This window comes from Equus quagga, chromosome 2 (genome assembly GCF_021613505.1).
Source record: "Equus quagga isolate Etosha38 chromosome 2, UCLA_HA_Equagga_1.0, whole genome shotgun sequence".
NCBI classification, from domain to species: Eukaryota; Metazoa; Chordata; class Mammalia; order Perissodactyla; family Equidae; genus Equus; species Equus quagga.
In genome coordinates, this window is record NC_060268.1 from 83,746,904 (window position 1) to 83,768,948 (window position 22,045).

A 22,045-nucleotide genomic window follows, 5' to 3' on the forward strand; every position below is an offset into this window, starting at 1 on the left:
GATGCACTTTGTTCAGAATAAGTCTCAACACATCATAGTTTCTCAGTGATTTCTTTTGAATCAAATTTTTTATTTGAGTGTATAAATCTAGATTAATGCATTACAGAATACTATAAACTACTCACTTTAATGTTATTGAACTGAGGGTCACGTAGAAGTTGGTGAGGCTAGAGTTATAAAAAGATGTTTATCTAGTTGCCCAACTAACAAACTATAGCTTCTGAAGACAAAAGTAGTCCAATCTGTTGACTATTGACATCAACGTGAAAAATGTAGAATGTACTTTAAAAAGTTAATATCTTCTTTAACCACCTTAAACTTGTCAGCTGGTATAATTCTTCTTCTCCCAAATGGTTTCATGAGTATACTTAGCTTGGGTCCCCACAGCCTATGATAAAAACCCTGATGATGGCTTCAGGAATTGTCAAAGCTTAGTTATCAACCATTACCAATGCAACCAGCCCAATGGTGGAGTCAAAAGTGCAATTGTCTGGGATCCAGGAGAACTGGGTCCTAATCTTGGGTGAGTGATCTTAGGAGAAACACTTAGCCCCTTGAGGCTCTAGAAGATTGCGTGGTTTTATTTTCCAGGTTGATGTTTCCTTATGAGGGAATTTAAATAGCTCTTTTTTTTTTTTTTAGCAACTCATCATTCAATAAAATGTTAACTAGAAAAGGAGATTTTTGCTGTATCCACCTCTGACACTATAGTCTGAGAATAAGGACTGCTGTCTTTATTAGATAACTAATTAAAGAAGCAAGCTAATTTCAAGAGTCAAGATGTGTACATATATGTTCAAGTTTGCATAATACATAGAGAGCCTGGCTATAACTTCTGTCACAAAAACTACTTATTTCATTCATCAAAAGTAAAAAGATTTATTGTACCAACATAAAATCCAAGATCCACCAAAGTGATTATATCAGCTGGATTTTATGTCTGTTTCTTTATTCCATGATCTTTCCAGAGAAGCACATTGATTGGGGAAAAAAAGTGTTTTTCTTTAGTAGGAAGAAAGTATTTGTACAAGTGAAAACTTAGGGTCACAGAAAGCAAGTGAAGAGGTTGAGCTGTATGTCTTCAGGCCAAGCAATAAGCCAGAAGTTTCCCGGTTGTTTCAGCAGGGATCCATTCTCTAACCCAAAGATCTGGAGGTGGGATACAAATGCTGGTGGTTCATTCTGAAGTCCTACTGATGAACTTTGAGTAGCCATGACTGCCCAGTTGCTCAGGCAGAACTAAAACAGGTGTGAGCTCTTGGAGTGTCCACTCTTCTAGTTACATAGCAGAGCTAAAATGAAAGAAACAAAACAAAAGCATTCACAATGACCCAATTTTATAGATATTTTCACCTTCTGAGTTAAATACATTTGTACCATTTGAAATTTCACAACCAGTGTGTTTTAATTTTGTCATTAAAAGAGAACAATAAAGATATCAATAGCACTTTACAAATGATATTTTATTTGACTCATTCCTTTCAATAAATATATATTAAGACAGGTTTGAGCTAAGTCCTGGAAATACAAAAATGAATAGGAGTAGCTGTTGCCTTAAAGGACGCTCAGATTTTTTTAACTTTTAAAAAACATAATACATTTTATCATTTTCTTAAAAATCTAGGTCAAAAAAACCCCACAATCTAACAATGACTCAACAGCTTGGGAAAATGTGCCAAGAAAATTGTTAGACAAAAAAAAAAAATTATTTTCCCCAGAACAGGATAGAATTACCTGGACGACAGACTGTCTAATTTCACTGCCAAGGAATTCAAGTAATGATTTTCTGTGGTGTTAATCTTCACATTTTACAGCCATTTCATTGGTTTTATTTTTTTAATTGGAAAAGACAAACAAACCACCTATAGCAGATATTTCTGTCATTTCGCCCTTCTTCATGTCATCTTTGAGTAGGACTCATGGATTTTGCTGTACAAATGATGCTTAAGCATAAATATTCATATATACGGTATGTTCTCCTCTAGAGCTTAAATTATTTATATATAGTTATGTATGCATATAAATATACACAACATAAAATGCCTGGAATGGCATATATCAAATGTAAATAATATATTTATTCTGTTGAGTGGAATTCTGGATGACTTTTATGTTCATTTTTATAAAATAGCCCAATTTTCTATAATGATTATGTGTAACTTTTATAATTAAAAACATAGATTTATAGGTTATATTACTTTCCAAATTTTATACAATAATCATGCATTATTTTTATAATCAGAAAAAGTACACGTTATTTTTTATTCTTATAGAATAGAAATTTTTATTCATATAGAATATATATGTCTCATAAAGTCACAATTATGTTTTGAATACATAGAAAATATAAGTGGTGGAAATACACATACCTATCAATAGTGATTCTCTACATAGAGGGGGGCCAAATGGAACTGATCCTTCTATTTTCTGCTTTTCTCCCTTATTTTCTAAGATGAGCATGTATTTATTTCATAATAAAACATGAACTTTATTCTTTAAATGCAAGCCAAATCAGAAATGTCAAATTGACCTAACTGGAATACATAGTTTTCTTATTTTTTTTAATTTCTGCAAAGCTACTACCTTTTATGTACAATCGAAATATGCTTTAGGCTTATGGACAAACTTTTAGAGTTTAAGCAAATAAGTAATAACACATTTTATGATAGATTTAGAACAAGAATGTTCCAAAGTATGCACTAATAAAGAAATATTGAGTTCTAAAGCATTATAAATGGACTCCACATCATGACTGCATAGCCATCAATTAAGGCTAACATTGGAATCCTATAATGAAGGTTAAAAATCCAAGTGTACTATCCTATTTCTCTAACACAACGGAAGTGAGATCCATCAATGTACAAGTCTAACCATATGGAAATGTAAAAGCCAGGCAGAAAGACACACAGAATGACTAAGTCTAACAAGTCTGAACTGCCCTCCTGGGAATCTGACCTGTTTATCGAGCAGGGTTGTTGCTCATCTGACTAGGCAGAAAAGAGAAACCAGGTTCACAGCATCACAAATACAAGAGGGTTTGAAATGGAGGGGCAGAAAGCACAGCCCAAGTGGTCTCCGGGGCTGTGAAGGCAGCTTCAGGGACTCTTTCTGGGGTATGCAGCACCTCAGCCACTATCAAGGGCTTAAATGGAGCCCTCCAAGACAGAAGAGGTAGGTACATAGTAAGCTCCCCCAATCATAGAACTTCAGGGAGGTTTCAATCTCTGTGTATATTAATTTCTTCATCTCAAACTTGGTGATAATTCAGTTATTCATTGAAGGTATATTTATTTTGCATATACTATTGCCAGACACTGTTTTAGGTACTAGAGTTATAAGACTAAACAAAAAAGTAGCATAGTGATAAATATCATAAAGAAAATGAAGCACAGTAAGGGGTGGAATAAAGGGGAAATGATCTGGCCTTGTGAACTGTTGGCATTAATGTAAATTTGTGCAGCCACTATGGAAAGCAGTATGAAGGTTCCTCAAAAAATTAAAAATAGAACTAACATATGACCCAGAAATCCCACTTCTGGTTATATATACAAAGGAAATGAAAACAAGATCTCAAAGGGGTACCTGCACTCCCATGTTCATGCAGCATTATTCACAATAGCCAAGATATGGAGACAATCTAAGTGTCCATCAACAATGGAATATTATTCAGCCATGAGAAAGAAGGAAATCCTGCTATTTGCAACAACATGGATGAAACTTGAGGTCATAATGCTGAGTGAAATAAGTCAGACAGAGAAAGAGAAACACTGTATGATATCATTTACATGTGGAATCTAAAAAAAGCTGAACTCATAGAAACAGAGAGATGAGTCGTGGTTATCAAGAGCTTGGGGGTGGGGGAAATGGGGAGATGATGTTGTTCAAGGGTACAAAATTCCAGTTATAAGATGAATAAGTTCTGGTGATCTAATGTACAGTAGGGTGATTATAGTTAATAACACTTGAAAATTGCTAAGAGAGTGGATCTTAAATGTTCTCTCCACATAGAGGAAATGGTAATTATGTGACATGATGGAGGTGTTCGCTAACACTATGGTGGTAATCATTTTGAAATATATACATTTATCGAATCAACATGTTGCACACCTTAAACTTACACAACTTTTTATGTCAATTATATCTCAGTTAAGCTGAAAAAGAAAAAGAGAGAAAATGGTCTGAGGAATCTCTGAGGGAGTGAGCAGATTTCTAAATGGAAGGAGAGAGTGAGCAAGAAGAACCACAAGATCAGCCTGAGCAGTGGTTGGTCAGTTTGAGCAACACACAGAATGTTGTGAGACAAGAAAGCAGCAACCCCTGAGCAAGTAGTAGGAGAAAAAAACTGGACGGGTCTGGGGGCAGGGGAGCTCATCATAAAGAGATGTTCTTCAGGGGATGGGAAGCCATTGGAGAAGGAACTGAAAGGTAACTTGAGCCAATTTGCATCTATGAGTTCCCTCTTTTATGTGGAGAAAAGACTATGGATGGATAAGAGTAAAAGCTGGAAGATGAGATCAAAGAGCCACTGCAGGTGTTCAGTTCTGGTCCAGATCGAGGAGTTAGCCTTTAGGAAGCCAAGAAGTGATCCAAGTCTGGGTGTATTTTGAAGGCAGACTGGATAGGGCTTGTTGATGGACTGGATATGGAGAAAGTGAGAAGTGGGGAGAATCAAGGATGACTTATTATTTATGATCCATTGGGTGGGTTGTGGTGTCATTTATTAAGAGTGGGAAGACTGGAGAAGGGTGGGGTGGGAGGTTGTTGAAGAAGGAGGCAGAAACTCAAGACTTGTGATTTAGTCATATTAAGTTTGAGATCTCTGTTAAACAGGCAGGAGAAGATGTAAACTAAGCAGCTAGATAACACATCTGGAGCTTGGAAGAGAGGCCAAGACTGGGGAGAAAAACCCGGAAATGATGGTTTCGATAGTACCTAGAGTAGTGGCAGTAAATGAGATCACATAGGGAGAGTAAATATAGAAAGAAAGAGGGCTAAGGACTGAGCTCTTATTGAGCACACCAACATCTAGAGGTGAGGAACAGAAAAAAAGAGGCTGAAAAGGAGAACCAGTGGAGTGCAGTAGCCTAGAAGCCAAACGAAGAAAGTATTTCAAGGAGAGGGAAAGATTAGTTGTGCCAAATGCTGCCAAGAGGTCAAGAGAGACAAAGAGAGAGTCAGATATTGTCATTTGGAGTTCATCAATGATCCTAAGAAGAGTAGTTGAATAGAGTGGTAGGAACGGGGAGAAATAAGGAGAGAGGAAAATTAATAAAATTGTTTCAGGGTGTCGTTGACAGGTGCTGCAAGCATGAAGGAAATACACTGACATATTGTATCCACCCTAAATTGAACTCTATGATGGGATAATGGACCAGATGCCTATATGGAATCACATGCTTTCCTCTCATTTACGCTACTTATTCTAGGCTTTATAAACTCAAATAGAAAATGTTGATAAGATTGTGCCATAGGATTTTAGAATTGTCATTTTTTTCTTATTAATTGCAAAGAAACCTGTCTTACTCCAAGTAAAATAAAATAAAGACCTAATCTTTTAGGAAAATTTTCCCTGATATGTCTCTTATGAAATTTTACTTATTATGTTTACATGGAGTTAGTGGTTTATATTAGCACTCTCTTAAAATAGTGGTGGAAAAGTCTGTCTCCTGTCTCTTTTTGCACTACAAATATCAACATTTTAAAAAATTGAGATACGTATTAGGATGTCTTTCTTTAGTCTTTTGAAGTGTGTCTCTCCCTTGAAGTTTTAATTAATTATTGATTTTTTTAATCCATTCTATGCCTTCCATATTCTTTTTTGTAAGAAATTTAAGTTGATATCTTAGAGAGTCTGAAAACGTTTTGTTTCTGCCTGAAATATTTATGACATTACACATGTACTTTCTTCCCATAAGATGCAAAAAAGAATAATTTTATATTCTTATCAAAATATTTTGGGGGAAAAAACCTCTTTTGACAAACATAGCATATCTATCCCCTTACGGTATATGTATTTTGTGATCTTTAAGCTTCAGATTTTTAGTTGTGGTTTTTTTTCTTTTTTTGCTCAAGAATATCTGTCCTGAGCTAACACCTATGCCAATCTTCCTCTATTTTTTAGTATGTGGGCCACCTGCACAGCATGGCCACTAACAGAGCAGTATAGGTCTGCACCCAGGAATTGAACCTGGCCTGCCAAAGTAGTGCATGCTGAACTTAACCGCTAGGACACCGGGGCTGGCCCCAAATTTTTTTATTTTTGATGCTCATAGATCATTATAAACTTAGATATCTCAAATCCTTTTATTTAAAGAACATATTTATTGATTCGTTTTAGTTCTTTATTTTTTATTTATTTTCATAAATTGAAAAATGAAGGATGAGGGCTAAAATGAGACTCATGGTTTGTTTTAGGTAACCCTGAACATTTGCTTCTGCTCAGAATATCAGCGAATCCTTTTCCCATATGCGTAAGGAAAACAGTACATAGTGCACTGAACATGGACTTTAAACTCAGAGCTTGGTCTTCAGCACTTCAACAGATCTTGAGCACTTCACCTAAACTCTCTGAGCCTTCCTTTTCGTGTGTACAGTGGGGATGCTTATATTCTCTCCTTCACAGGACTGTTGACAGATGAAGGAGACAATCCCTGCAAAGTGTGAGGCACATGGCAGGCACTCAGTAAGTGGATTGTATCTCCTTGGTGCTCATCTATGTGAATGTAGACGTGTTGCGTTGTGATTAATCCGATGAAGGTGTTTGCACTCTATAAAATATAGCCAGAGTTTAGAAACAGTTTCTGGACTTTATTAACATATGAAACCTTTCATTAAATCTATACTAGGTAATATTAACTTTTAATTAATTAAAAACCTGACTGGGTATTAAAAACGTCTTACTGTTTGATTAATGGAAATAGATTAGAAGGCAATGTTTTGTCATACTAAAGGTGCATTCGATTGCACAACCAGAGAGAGAGCAAATGACATGGGGCCCCATCTAAACAAAAATCAGCAGCTACTAATGAGGCTTGTTAGTGATGCTAATCTATGTAAATGTTATTAATTGAGAACATCTATCTTTTATCTCCAACATTTGGTAATCAGGCAATTAAAAAACAATGACATTCCCGGTGGTTGTTCTTCCTAGGTTTTTTTTTTTTAAGTGATCAAAGAGTTCAGAATAAGAAAAAAGAAAGTCCCTTATCAAGAGGTAGGCCCTTGCCTTGGGCTACTAGGCCTCATTAAAGGCAGAAAAGCTCTGTTGATCACCAATTAACCTGATTTGTAGGAACTCTGATAAAGACCCCGAACAACAGGAGCTTTCTTACCATAAATGACACAGTTTGTTGACAAAAATAAAAGCAATGCATTGAAAAAAATAAAAGAACACTATAAAGGAGTCATTGGAACTGAAAGTCATTCTACACATGGGGCCGTGTTTCAGGGAGAGGAGGCTTTGCCCCTCTGGTGGCCTAATACTCACACCAAGAGGAAATCTCACCCCAAGTCAGGTAGAACCAGAACACAAAGATGGCTTTTCCTTTTCACCATCTTGTAAAATCTCTGCCTGCTCCTCTAGGTATAGCAGTCATCGGATTTTATCAATTATGTCAAGCGAGGCTGGGCCCTGTGGAGTGCGCCACACTCTCAACAATTGCCTTGGGAGCCAATCATTGAAGTTTTCAAGTATTCAGTTTTGAAATCTAACCTGGCTTTAAATTACACCGTATATTGTATATTTTTATATATTGAAAGTATAGTTAATCATAGAAATAGCAGTAAAGACAGCAATAATAGAAAGAGTTATCTTTTGGGTACCTTCTACATACCAAGCACAGCATTAAGCACTTTGCAATGGATTACCCCTATTGATGTCCACAATAACCCCAAGACATGCATGCCATTCCAGAAATAGCTAGATAAGTAGACAGATATCCTGTATTTGGCAGCTCACTCAAAAAGTTCACAATTCATCAAACATACTTCAAAACCATTTATTTTAAGCAACTCTATTTGGTTCTGCCTTTCTCTTTCTCCAAAGTATGAAAGGTCTTTGAGAACCCGTCAACTAGACAGAGTTTAAAACCACTAGTAAACTGTGAATTTTCCAGTTGGGTGGTCAACATGCAATGTAAATTCCCAATGACAGAGTTAGTCCTCCAGGGACCCAGGGTTGGGCAGCCAAAGCAGGGGGTGGCTATTTCCAATGTAAGCCGTAGAATTCTCTAAGGGATATAAAATTTCAGTGAAATCATCAATATGATTTTAAAAGTAAATGAGTGTGAATGTGATATTTCTGGCTCTTTTTTATTTCCCCATTGTTTCCCCCAATAGCACTTTAATCTCTTCCCAGTGGAGCGATCCCAAGCAGCCCAACACAAGCCAGAAAGGCCCCATTGGGCATAAAAATGATACATTTGCTTTACATTTTATGTTATTCAGGAATAACATAAAAAGGAACATTTTATTAGGACAGTCAGAATCTCTATTCTCATCCTTCTTAACATTATTTCTTATTGCATTATAGTTGTTGATGGTTGATAGCTTCAAATCAGTATAAATTTGAATATATTGCCATTTTCATATATTGTCTTTAAAATACGAAGTCTCTGCGAATTAAAAAAGTTTATAATACTTGGTGTAGCATGCTGTTTTATTTGTTCCATTTGACCGTTAAGGATAGAACATCAGGACTGAAAAAGAACTAAAGATACAAGTTAGCTCATTAGCAGGCTGGACCACATGAAATTGACTCTGATTCTACTCCTATAGTGATGGATGTTGCAAACAGAAGACTTAGGTACAAGACTGACTTCTTAGAGTCTTGGTAACTGCAGATTGTAGCATGTGGGTGGAAGTGTGAGCTGTAGGAAAAGGCCTTAATTGGGTACTTATTTTATCTGAGCTAATATATTCCAAATGCTGGGTAAAATTTATAACAGAGTACATCTGAATATTATCATGAGGCAGTGGTTTTCAAATGTTAAATTTTTATGTTAATGTACATAAAAATTCCCTCAGTGCTTGTTAAAATTCAGTAAATCTAGTGTACAGCCCCAGAACCTGAGCTTTAAAAGGCACCCCCTACACACAAACACACACACACACACTCCCTCACACACACAATCCCTAACCAGTGACTCTGTTACTAGTAGTCCAAGAAATAAAAAAGCTTTGAGGATGGTTTCACTTCATCCAAAACATATGTACCGAATGCTTGCTTTGTGTAGGGGAAGATGCCCAGAGGCTACAAGATATGTAAGACGAATTTCTTTCTTCCCTTTTTATCTGATGGACAATTAGAAAATAAACTTAAAACAGGAGATGTGGTGACCCATTGTCAATTGCATTGAAAAGCTAGGAAATCTGTCTCAGAAGATCTGAATTCATGTTGCAATGACAATTTGGTTCTTGCATTCCTTCTTGCAAGGAATATTTTGCAACAAGAAATTAATTGCATTAGCCCCAAATCTAGAGTACTAGATTATTCTGTTTCCATTTTAAGAACTTACTGAGTACTGGTAAAGAAACATATGCAAGAGGAGAGAGAAGACAATTGATTTATTGATTAATGGTTTAGGGGAACCACCAACAGACCTGGATAGTGTGCAGAGAACACAAATTACATCATCTCTGTTTTTTTAATACCTTCCTCTGTTTGGTCACCTCTACATGGTTTGAGTTAGAGGGGTTCCTGGACAACAGACCGGTGACTTTTGGGTTTTCCTCAGGCCAGCAAAACCTGGTTATACGGTTATCAAAACCAGTAGTAGCCAAGGTTTGTGGGAAATGTTCAACACTAGGATGGCGGGAAAGATGGCTAAGTCAGGTGCACATAATCTAGAAAGTTTTCCCTTGTAGGCTGAAGCAAGCAGTGGTCATAAGAGAGAGAGAGAGACAAAGTAACAAGGATTGCTTGGTGAAGATTCTGACAGCCACAAAGGGAGCAGGAAGGGGAGAGATTAAAAGTGACATAAAAAGGGATTGCTTGACTAAAGGCCTTGAAACCAATAGGTAATAATTTGAATATGACCCAGAAGCTAATGGGAAGTCATTTGAGGGCCTTGAGAAAGGGAGAATGGAAACAGCAGGCATAAAAGATTATCCAAGGTACAGAAGATTGGGCCAATTGGCGGATGAGAGGCAGAGGACTAAGGGAGGCTGGCGGGGAACCCCAGACCTCCATGAGGCCCAGCAGCAGACGGGGCCCTGGTGATTACAATGAGGAAGCAAAGCCTGGCAGGTTAAGTGGCTTGTCCTCCTTGCCAGTTTCTTTGCTTGGTTATTTGCATTCTGTATATATTTATGTATCTCCGATCTCATTCTGAAGATAAGATTGAATATAGTTTGTTTATTATGTATATCTGTTCCACCAATTTCCAAAAGGATTTTCCAAATAAGCTGTAAGCCAAAATCAATTAAATCAGAATTTCTGGGGTGGATCTCAGGCTTCAGTATTTTTTTAAAACTGCTCAGAAAATGTTAACATGCCACTAGGGTTGAAAGCCTCTTTTCCAAAGTCGGCAAAGAGAACAGATGCTCTCACGTCCCTGAGATGCTCAGTACCAATGACAAGTTAGAGACAGCTTTCTGGTAGCTGAGGTCCAACAGGACATGCACTGGGCAAACAGTTTTCCTTTTCTGCTCAGAGAAAAGACAAGCACCAGTTTTCAGTGACAAAACTTCTTCTAGAAACTAATCTCAAGTCAGAAAGTAGTGCATGGTCTTTTCATAAGCTTATTGTGAAAAAAGTCACTAACTTCAACTACAGTTGTAGCAAAGCAGTACACACTTTGTCTTAATGTTTCCCTGCGGACATTCATGAGTCACTGGGTTCAGACCATTTATGTGCAACTCAGGGAAGGCATCACTCTAAGAAGATGGGCAAAATGACTTGGCTACTTAAAAAAAAACAACCTAACATTCTAGATGAATATGAGATGTTTGAACAAACCTCTAGCCGATGCTGAATTGCCAATATCTCATGAGGTAATTCTCTAACAAGAACCTATAGTAAAGATAGTTTATGATCTTATTTAAGCGAGAATTGTATGCTTGAAACACTAGATATGAAGAAGAAAAAGGTTATTAATCTGCTGCTTATATTTTAAGAGTGAGATTTTTTTTCAAGTTCAGCAGAAAGCTGACAAACAAAAACTAAAGGCTTTTTCTTCAGGGGGATCAATATTTTCACCTGAAAGTAGGTCTAGTTCTTTTCGAGAAATGCAGATACCTGGTTGAAATCCAAAGTTGTATGCCATACCACAGAAAAAGAGCTAATTAGCAACCCAGCCAGGACTACCACTCTGCTCAGATCTTACTCCCAAAAACTATGCCCCTACACTGCCCCTCCCCACCTTCTAGGCCATGATTTTATGGTAGATGTTAAGATTGGATGTGCAATATGAATACAGGGAAGGAGAAAGGGGAGAAAAGCAGAGACCACAAGCTTTGGTAATAGTGTGAAAGAAAAAAAGGACAGAGTGATACAAGTTGGAAATTGCATGTGTTTGCCTAACTCCAAAACACCGAGATGAAAAATAACTTTTTTTAAAAAAGCCAGTGATCTGGATGGTTATGCCTACATGATACCAAATATCTAGTCATCTGGGACATCTGGAAGTTTGTCCACATTCTTCATTTTCCATCCGAATATTTGGCATCATTTGGACACCACCAGACATCATTTATGGAGAGCATGGCTGAGAAGATATCTAGAAAGGGGAAAATGATTGTGGCTTACTTTGTCAGAATCAAATTAATCTTATTAATAAGATAGGAAAGTTTAAACCCAAACAGGAGTCTATCTGGTTAAATCTGGATCAACGAGAAAAATGCCACAAAACAACCCTAAACAAAGAACAGCAGTAATTATGCCCACATGAAAGACGGGCATGAATTAAAATTGCAGCAGCGGACCAGAGAGCACGCCTCGCAATATGGCGAGGTTGCTGCAGTTGTCTTAAGACGTCTTAATTATATGATTGATGTGGGCTTCAAAAGAAAATTCAGAAGCCACAGTGGCTCCGAGGGCATGAGTATTATCGAAAGGATAAAGACAGCTTCCCCAGAAGAAAACCACTCTAAGAGGAAGCCTGGGAGGTTTACATGGCAGAACTAATCAATAATGTCTTGGTTTTATCTATATTAAGTTTAATAAAATTTGATGACATCCATGATTGAAGATCACACACACAATTATGGCAACATCAAAGGTATTCAGTAGCGCACGTTCAGCTTGAGAAGTATAGCAAATCAGAGCCTGAATGTATATGACACTGCACACCACGGGAACACGCAGACCCTGAGCAGGGACAAGGGCTTGCTGAGTGCCTTCTTCTTCCACATTTATGAAAAGCAGTGGAAGCTATCTCGACAGCCTAAACCACGTATGCTTTCCTCTCATTCTCCTGGTCTTTTGATCTCCAGATTTTAGAACAAGAGGTAAAAAGCATGATGCCAAGGTAACTCCAGAATCTGCCAAGTCAAGTCTACACTTGATTGGTGCTCCCTTTTTCTCATTCCCCAAAGCCAAATGAAACCAGGGCATTTCAAAGGAGACACAGCAGACAGGGAAGGTGGAAATCTGGCGAAATTTCCACCCAGTTACTTAGAAAAAATGGGAGAAGAGGACTTCCTTGTCGAATTTCCAATGCTGCTCCGCAGAACAAAAGAAGAAAATGAGACCTACAATTACCTCAGCTTTAAGAGCTCAGCGCAAATCACGCTAATCCCCCGGACTTTGTACCACTGTCATATTTTATTTTCTCTTCAACAGGTGTACAAATTGTTTGGATTGGAGCTGGAAAACACCATTCAGACCCTACGGGCTGAATGGAAGCAGATTATTTCATTAGCTCAGTTGCTGTTGGTCCTCTGGTATTTTCTCCAAGAGTGAGCACGTTATTTGTGTCATTGCGATTTGTTTTAACCAGATTGGCAGCAGGAAATATTACAACTTTCCTCACAGGAGTGATTCAATTAGTTGAGCATTTTCTCTGCTTTTATATCAGACAGGTAAAGCAACTGTTGCTAGCTTTAATTTAGCTCTAATAATTTGGCTGAGGAAAATCATAAATTTCAGTCCAGTCATTCTTATACCCGTGTTCGATGCCATTTTATACTTGAGGATCTCTTATAAGCCGATGCTTAACTTGTATGACTGACATGACACACTGTGAAAGTCGGATTTTCTTTTTTTACTTTGCTTTGAGAAAAGCAATAAGATTCAGACCCAAAAAAAAGGTTATAAAGCCATGATAAGTTATTAAGAAGGTGAACAGGAACTGTACTTCTGAAAGTAATTATTTTCTGAAGAAAACTGAGTTAAAACTCTGATTTGGTTTCATCTCATAACTTAAAGCACATTAGAATTTTCTAGACAAAAGTGAAGTGATCTATTTTTGACAAGCACAACATCCTCTTTTCTCTATCTGAGTTAGCAGAAAGTCCAAGACTCTGAAATTAAGGCTTTCGACTCAAAAGCCATGCCGTTTCTGTCATACCACACTACCTTTAATTAAAGAAAGCAACAAGTATCCTATTTCAAATATCCTCATTTTTCTTGGCTTATCCCATGGTATATTCTACAGCTATTTAACGGAAACCTTCTGGGGTCATTTAGATACCAAGGTGAGAGGACCCTCCCCTCTACCACTGCCCATGCCTACATTGAGGGCCAATATGCATATTGGTAAAAAAGTTCAGGTTCTACATCAGTTCAGGTCCTCTGAGAAGCAGAAGCCAAGATAGGATTTGCCCTACAAAACACTTGAATGGTTAAATTTGTAAAGTCAGGAGCTACTTTGGTAAAAGCAAGTCAGATCCTGAGAAGGTTGCTACCAATTTGAGTGTTGCTTCACCAAGCAGACATCACATCTCTCTGTCCCCGAAAGAGGTAGGCTGCACGTCACGTTTCCTGGCCATGTTCGGAGACTTTATACTTTCAACTCGCTGGAGCCACCATCCTCAGTGAAGAGTGATATTATTAGCTCTGATTGACCAGGTCTGACAGTAAGAGAGTGAGAGTGAGTGCCACATGAATTACACAGAGTGTGGATCCCAATGAAAATAAAAACTGCAGTGTGCAGACAAGAGGGGTGAAGGGTCCATTGAAAATCAGAGAGATTAGCAACTCATCACATTATTTGTGGGTTATCAGGAGACAGAGGTAATGAAAGTGAGACCTATATCCTTGATCAATAAGAGTTTGACTGCATTTTGAGTTCATTTTCCCCTGCCGAGAGAGAGACAGCAGGCTTACTATTGATCACCGTGTTAATCCATAACCAGACTGGGCCTTAGCCTGGTGGAGCAAGCAGGAAAAAATAAGATAATAAGCAGGAACTCTTGATCTTTTATTATGGTGTGCTAGATAAAGAGAGCGCGGGGGTTCAAGGTGGAATACTTTATAGTTAACCCTTACGTTCCCTAGTAATTTGGAATGCATAAGAAGAAGAATTGCATCCCACCTTACTCTGACTTTTGTTTGACCTTATCTTGTCTGCTTCCTAACTAAAGCATATCAAGGACGTTTTTTAAAGAGTGGAGGCAGATAGTAATTGGGCAAAGGGACAGTGGCAAGGATGTTAGACCCGTGGTAAGGAGGAAGCTCTGCCAGACCCCTCTCATGAAAGCCAAGTGAGATTCAGTGTTAATAGTATCTGTTCATATTTTCTTTTATATTTTACCCATTTGTCACGGTATTTCAGAGTCACTAAATCTCAGAACCTTTATACACATGAATTGTCAATAATATGTTTTACTCTGTCTCAATATGAGCACCATTTAGTTTCTGGTTAAGCCAACAAGACACTTGAGTTCTGTTGGAATGACTCCATGATCTTATAGAAGTCTGTTGGGTCACTAAAGCTGGCATTATTGCTGATCTAGAACCATCTTAGAAAGACAGCAGTCCGTCATTTCTTACAGAAGCTCCTTGATCTAATCTAAGCCCCTGCTATAATTTAGGCATTTATGTCCCTGCCTTATCTATAAAAAATCAGCTCTTAGCCAGTGACTTAATATTTACCCACAGTAGTTTTTGCTGAAATTTAGACTAGCTCCACCCCTAATCCATCTGATACCTTCATACAAATTAGGAAAATGTGACCCTTCTCACAAGCACAGCCACAGGCAACCAGGTAGGATTTCAGCCCTTTCTCCCCCCGCCCCCAGGGACCCTTGTGCACCATTCTCAGAGGTGGCCTTTATATCCACACAACAGCAAGGAAATTGGGTTGATGGTGTGAATTGAAGCCAGTCTTCTTGCCCCTTGCACAGACCCAGTTGAGTTTTCACTCTGTGTCCTTGTCCCAATTCAGCTGTTTCTCACTTAGATGGTTCCTGTGCTTTTCCAACCAAGTTTCCATCTAGTTCTTCAAGATGCTCATCCTTGCACCCAACATGCACCTATTAGTAAGTGGCAACTTGTGTCACCCTAGAGTTAAGTTTTCAGAAACGAATGTAGAAGGGAGTGGTATATGTGTCGGCATGTCAGTCTGTGAGAGAAAGAGTAAGTAAACGTGACTTAAAGCGTTCTGCTTTGGAAGCATGATACTCAAGCTGCTCTAATTAGAATGAGTGGAGGAGCCATTTGAAAACAACAAATTTAACTATAAAGCATTTTTTAATGAAACGCCTTGTGATTACTTAGCCCTTTATCATTGGTTAATGAGGGAAGGCAACTTGAACAAGTTCACATATTATTATGTGAGGAAACTAGACACGAACCCAGGCCTTCTGAAGCTGGAGCCAGAGTTATTTTCATAAAAGTCAGTAAAAAAAATGAAGTTTGTTATCTGATCCAATGGGATGTTCCTTTGCGTTGAGTTGGCTCTTATTTTAAGAAATGAATAATTTAATAGAATAGGTGTCATTCAAAAAAGAGTTTACAAAAGCAGGGGACAACTTGTGATGACTTTGTGCAAATGTTTCTTTTTTTTTAAAAAAAGATTGGTATCTGAGCTAACATCTGTTGTCAATCTTCTTTTCTTTTTCCTTCTTCTTCTTCTCCCAAAAGACCCCCAGCACATAGTTGTATATTCTAGTTGTAGGCACCTCTGCTTGTGGCATGTGGGACGCCACCTCAGCGTGGCGTGATGAGCAGTGCCATGTCCGCACCCGGGATCTGAACCGGTGAAACCCTGGGCCACAGAAGCACAGTGCACGAACTCAACCACTCAGCCACGGGGCAGGCCCAAAATGTTTCTAATTTAATAAAAATCGAGATCTAACTTAAAATGAAAAAATAAAATGTTTGGAGATGGATGCAGAAACTGAGAGAGCAAATCCTCTTCTAAATAATATTTTTTTCTTGATCATAAAGAGAAACAAATTCCCTGCAGAAAGTATAACAAATACCAAAAAAAGTATAAAAACAAAACATTTGTCAAAGCCATCGTAGACATTTTGTAGCATAAACTCTCAGTTTTTTGTCCTATGCTCATATATAAATGAAGATTCTTGACAAAATTGGAATCATATTCTAAAAATTAAGCTGATTTATTTTGCTTAATTTGTAAATTACTTCTCCACATCCTTAAATATTCTTTGAAAACTAGAGAATGAACCTTCTAAAACGTAGTCTCTCCTTCCTCTAAATAAAATTTAAAGTCTATTTTCCCTACTTGTAAATGGGCTAGTGTTACTGGGTCAAATTCTGAAAGACGAAGATGATTAATTTTCAAATAGCCACCTCTATTTAATAACTAGAACATTCATTTCTTTTAAAATATCTACAAAATCATAGTTTCCAGTTTTGCTTTCATCTAATAGTAATTTCTAGGTGATTTAGGATATGAATATAAAAGAATAAGAATAGGATAAGATTTCTGGAAATATTGCTATGCTCTATGCACTTTTGGGTATTGTCTTAGTCCATTTGGACTATTGTTACAGAATACCATGGACTAGGTGGCTTATAAACAAAAGAAATTTATTTCTCACAGTTCTGGAAGCTGAAAAGTATAAGATCAAGATGCCGGCAAATTCCGTGTCTGGTGAGAGCCTGATTCCTGGTTCACGGACGGCTGTCTACTCCCTGTGTCCTCATATGGTGGATGGGATGAGGGAGCTCTCGGGGGTCTCTTTTATAAAGGCACTAATCCCACTTCGTAAGGGCTCCTATCTTGACTTAGTCATCTCCCAAAGGCCTCATCTCTTAATACCATCACATTGAGATTTAGCATGTCAAAGTCTGAATTTGGGGAGGATGCAAACATTCAATCTATAGCAGGTTTCATAAGATATTCTCTTATCCACTCCATGTAAATATGCAGATACCTCTGGAGCAAATAAAATAAAATTTCTGAACACTTTTTGGCCTCTCTTTTTACTTGGCTTTTTTTCCCCAAAATATAACAACCTGATTTCAAGTGTCTAACGTTTTTGTTGTTTTTCCTGTACCCGTAAAAAAAAAAATTCTAAAGACTAATTAAAATACACACTCTTGCATTTGCTCAGCCAAGCCTGCACCCTGCCACTCACCTGGTAGAATTCTTCTCCATCAGGATTCCACTATGCCTAGGATGAAACGAGGCTTTATTCTGCCAAGCAGGTTAATAATAAATACACAATTTCAGGTAGCTCAGGAATCCAGGAGTATTTCTGAGGCTCAAATCAACTGATGCATCGCAATTTGGGTTGATAATTTTCCCTTTGTGGCAGGGGTAGCCTTGCAAGCAGGCAGAAGCCGATGCAAGCAGATGCATGAGAAAGCAGGTAAGATTTCTGCCACAATCTTCTCCCTTCACAATAGTGTCAGCTACCAGGCCCCCTGCTAGGCAGTTTTTATTTATTCTCTTTAACTCTTTAGACAACTCTTCATTGTAGGCAGTATTAACTCCATTTGGCTGACGAGCCACTATTAATAGGTATGTGTATTTCCATCTCCTATATTTGCTCAGGATTCTGGAAGCCCTAATTAAAATGCATATGACCCACAGAGTGGTAACAACTGATGCTCTTATCTTTTACTTAGATGGCTCAGTGGGCACCTCAAGAGCAGGAGACCACTGTTTAGGGTGTCAGGAGAGAGAATGGCAGCCTAGGAAGGGGAATCTGTGGTCTTCATAGATGACTTCCGCTTGGCTATTCTCAGGAATGTATTTTCACTGGAAGTCTTCAATCTTCATCCATAAAATGTCTTGACATTCATGTGGTAGATATTATCTCAGCATTTGACGGCAGCTAGATCAGACATCCTCTAAAATCTCCTCCCATCCTGAAATTCTAGTACCCCTAAACCATCCCACAAATGCTTTGGTCACCAAAAGGCCTGATAGGCATCCCAAATACTGGGACCTTGTCGAGCCCGTGCGCTATTTTTGGAGAAGGCACATTGGCTCCTGAAGAGAAAGGCAGAGTGTTGTTGAGTCTGCAGTTCACTATGTCAATAGAGAAGTTAGCATTACTTCTGAGGTCGGACTTTTGATTATGGTATTCCCAGTTCTCATTTCACTTAATTCCAAAATCCAGGACAGCAGCCCCAATCTCATCCATTTTTGCAAATTCGTATGCTATGGTCAAAAGAGAGAAGATGAGAGAATAGTATGATCTGTTCAAATGCATCACACAACCAAAAAAGTACTCTCCAGGACTAGAAGAATAAAATATTGATCTTCATTAAATGTTCAAGATCCCCGACTTCAGGAATGCAACAATTCTCCAAGTTCTTTTTTCTCAACCAGAAAGTGGAAAGAGGGAAGCAGAACATGAACTGAAAAGTTTATACTTTCAAATGTTTTTGTTATTTCATTAAGAAAACAGTCTTTGAATATGTTTTTAACTCTACAGTTGAACAATAAAATATTTACAATTATAGTACAGCAAAAATCTAGCAGCAAGAAAATGAAGAATCATTCCAAAATCCTAAGCAAATGTTATCACATGAGTATACACATATACTTTCACTATTTTCTCCAACCCACCAAATTCTAGAAAAGGATTTTTTTTAAAGACATACAAGGAGAAGGAGAAAGACTTTTGAATCTGGAAAGCAGGTGGAATAATGGTAACTACATTATCAGATCCCAGAAAAATGAATCATAAGACAAGCATCGGGGAATCTGCGAACCAACGCAAATTACATGGAAAAATTTCCAAGGATGCAAATTTGGGTGGCACCAAGTATTTCTTTTTTTTGTTCCCCCAAGGAAGATCAGCCCTGAGCTAACATCAGCTGCCAATCGTCCTTTTTTTGCTGAGGAAGACTAGCCCTGAGCTAACATCTGTGCCCATCTTCCTCTATTTTATATATGGGACGCCTGCCACAGCATGGCTTGACAAGTGGTGCATGGGTCTGCACCCGGGATCCAAACCAGAAAACCATGGGCCACTGAAGCAGAATGTGTGAACCTAACCTCTGCACCACCAGGCTGGCCCAGGTACCAAGAATTTCTGAAAACAATAGTGTGGAAGTGAGGGAAAGGCAGAAGAGTAAAATAAGGAAAATTGGTTGAAAAATCTGTTTAAGAATAAGTCAAATCTCTACATCTTTTCCCCAGATCACACAGCCCAAAAAGATCCCTCCCTCATCCTATCAAAAAAGAACTGGAAATTTATTCTCTGGGGTAAAAATTTCAAAATTCTGAAGGCAAATGATTTCTAACTTAGACTTCTATACCCAGCCAAACTAATTATAAAACTAAAGGCTAGAATAAGGGCATTTTTAGATACGTCTCTAAAATTTTCCTCCCGTGCACTTTTTCTCAAAAGCTATCAGAGAATGTGTTCCACCAAAACGAAGGAGTAAACAAATTAAAAAGAAGATGGGAGGTGTAGGAAGAAAGAGATAGCCGCAAATGCAATGACTTTAAGAATGGAGATTTTTATTTCTGTCTCCCATAACAGTCTTGAGTGAGAAGGAGGGTTGTGAGGTTCCACGTGACTGTTCAGAGATCCCTCCCCCAGTTTTCATAGTCACTATTTCAGGGCCAAAGTTGGAAAGTTTTCCAATTCATGGGAAGTGGAAAGAAAACTCAGAGGAGTGTAGGTACGATGTTTTAAGACCTGAGCATGGAAGTGGTGTATCTCGCTTGCATTCTACTGTGTTATTCACATGGGCACATCTACCTGCAAAGGACTCCTGGAAAATTTAGTCTCTACCTGGGCAGCTAGGAGCCTAACATATTTACCATCAAAGAAAAAGAGAATGGATAATGGATTTGGGTTACATTTTGAGACTGAGAGCAAGTGTCTGAGACTATCTATTCCAACAGTGAACCCAAGAATATTACTCCAAAAAGGCCAGATGGGAGCAGAACAGTAAGAATATAGAGGATGTTATGTAAAACCAAGCCTCCTTCGACCCCAGCCACCACAAGGTCGTCCTAGATGCTACCTTGGGAACAAGCAGCAGGAAAGGAAAGAAACCCAAAAGACTGTGTGTTGGCCTGAAAGAGGGAGAGTTTAAAGCATATAAGGCTGTAATTTCATTAAGTGGCACAAGGAAAGTCCAGTCACCCATCATTAACTCCACTACAACTTTTCCCCTCCAATAAGTTAGGCCCTCATGAAAACATCCAATCAGATGCCAAGAAATAGAAAGACTTCATTTTCTTTGCATATTTATGATAAGTATGTGTCAGAACCAATCCCCATTGACCGACGTTCAGTATACTTCTGGTTTATTCAATGCTACAATGAATATGTGTGTGTGCGTAGCTGTGTGTGTATGTCAATGCACTTGGCAGATTTTATTTCCTTTGGATAACATTTTAGAAATGGAACTTCTGGGTTGAAGGGAATACACTTTTTAAGGTTGTTGATGGCCCTTGCTAAATTCTCTCCAGTAAGGTTGTACCAACCTATAATTCCACAGCAGTGCATTGGAGAATTAAGCTTTCCTCATCCTGAGTATTGGAGATGCCTTAAGTATTTCACAGGAAATTCTTGTCCTAAAATGGCCCACAAGATAACTTTGTTTTCTTTATAGCTCATATACATTGAATAAGGGTCTAAATGGAGAAATTAGTAGGGAAGTGTTAAGCTCAATAATGAGAAATAATTTATTTCTAATCATTTAATAAGACATTCTGTGAAGAGATCTCTTCTAAAGACATTCTGTAGAAGGAACACTGAACTGGGATCCAGAGTCACTATACTCAATAGCCACTTCTGGTAGTAGCTAGCTGTGTGACATTAATAAATCACTCAACCTCTCTGGGCTTCAATTTCTTTGTTCTTAAAAACAGGGGCAGGGGCCGGCGTAGTGGCATAGTGGTTAAGTTCACGTACTCCGCTTCGGTGGCCCAGGGTTCACAGGTTCAGATACCGGGTGTGGACCTAGAACCACTTGTCAAGCTACACTGTGGCAGGCGTCCCACATGAAATAGAGGAAAATTGGCACAGATATTACCTCAGCAATAATCTTCCTCAAGCAAAAAGAGAAAGATTGGCAACAGATGTTAGCTCAGAGCCAGTCTTCCTCACACACACACACACACAAAAAAAATAGGGGTAGTATTAAATTTATTAATTTCTTGTCCCATAAAGTATCAGAAATCCTAATGATAACAAATTTTATAATTTTCATTTGAGTCAAAGACACTAGCCTAACAACTAAGCCATGCATGATTGAAAGAGAAAACTCAAAGGAAAAGAAATGTTTCATTTTGTACTATCACTAAAATAATCTCACTAGAAACCTGAGTATTAATGATTCCCCTATGCAAAATAGCAACTACTGATTTCAATTCAGACGAATGGCTTTAACTAATGTAAAATTTTCAGCATCATTTCACTTAAATTCAAAATTGAAATTCAACAAACATTTATCGTGCCGGGAACTATTCCACATGAAAAATATAAAACAATGACTCTGTCCTGAAGAAGCTGACAACATAGTGAAGTCGTTTTCTAACAGTAGGTTTTCAAACAGAATTATTTGATTTAAATAACAGGAAAGAATACTAAAACCAAGAAATACTAAAATTAAATAAAATTTCCACACTAATCTCAAAATTGAACTTCACTTTTACAAGTTACTTGCATATTTTTCTTAATATTTAATATATTTTGCATATATTGTAAATAAATGTTT

At 37.9% G+C, this 22,045-nt stretch overlaps 1 long non-coding RNA gene across 1 annotated transcript in view; it reads right to left on the reverse strand.

The window, feature by feature from the left end:
- Positions 1–863: 863 nt before the first annotated feature.
- The window catches only part of LOC124234791 (uncharacterized), a 91,561-nt gene continuing 70,379 nt past the window's right edge, over positions 864–22,045 (reverse strand). The window contains exon 3 of the long non-coding RNA XR_006887407.1: positions 864–1,292. This is a non-coding gene — a long non-coding RNA (uncharacterized LOC124234791). The remainder of the gene's footprint in view (positions 1,293–22,045) is intronic.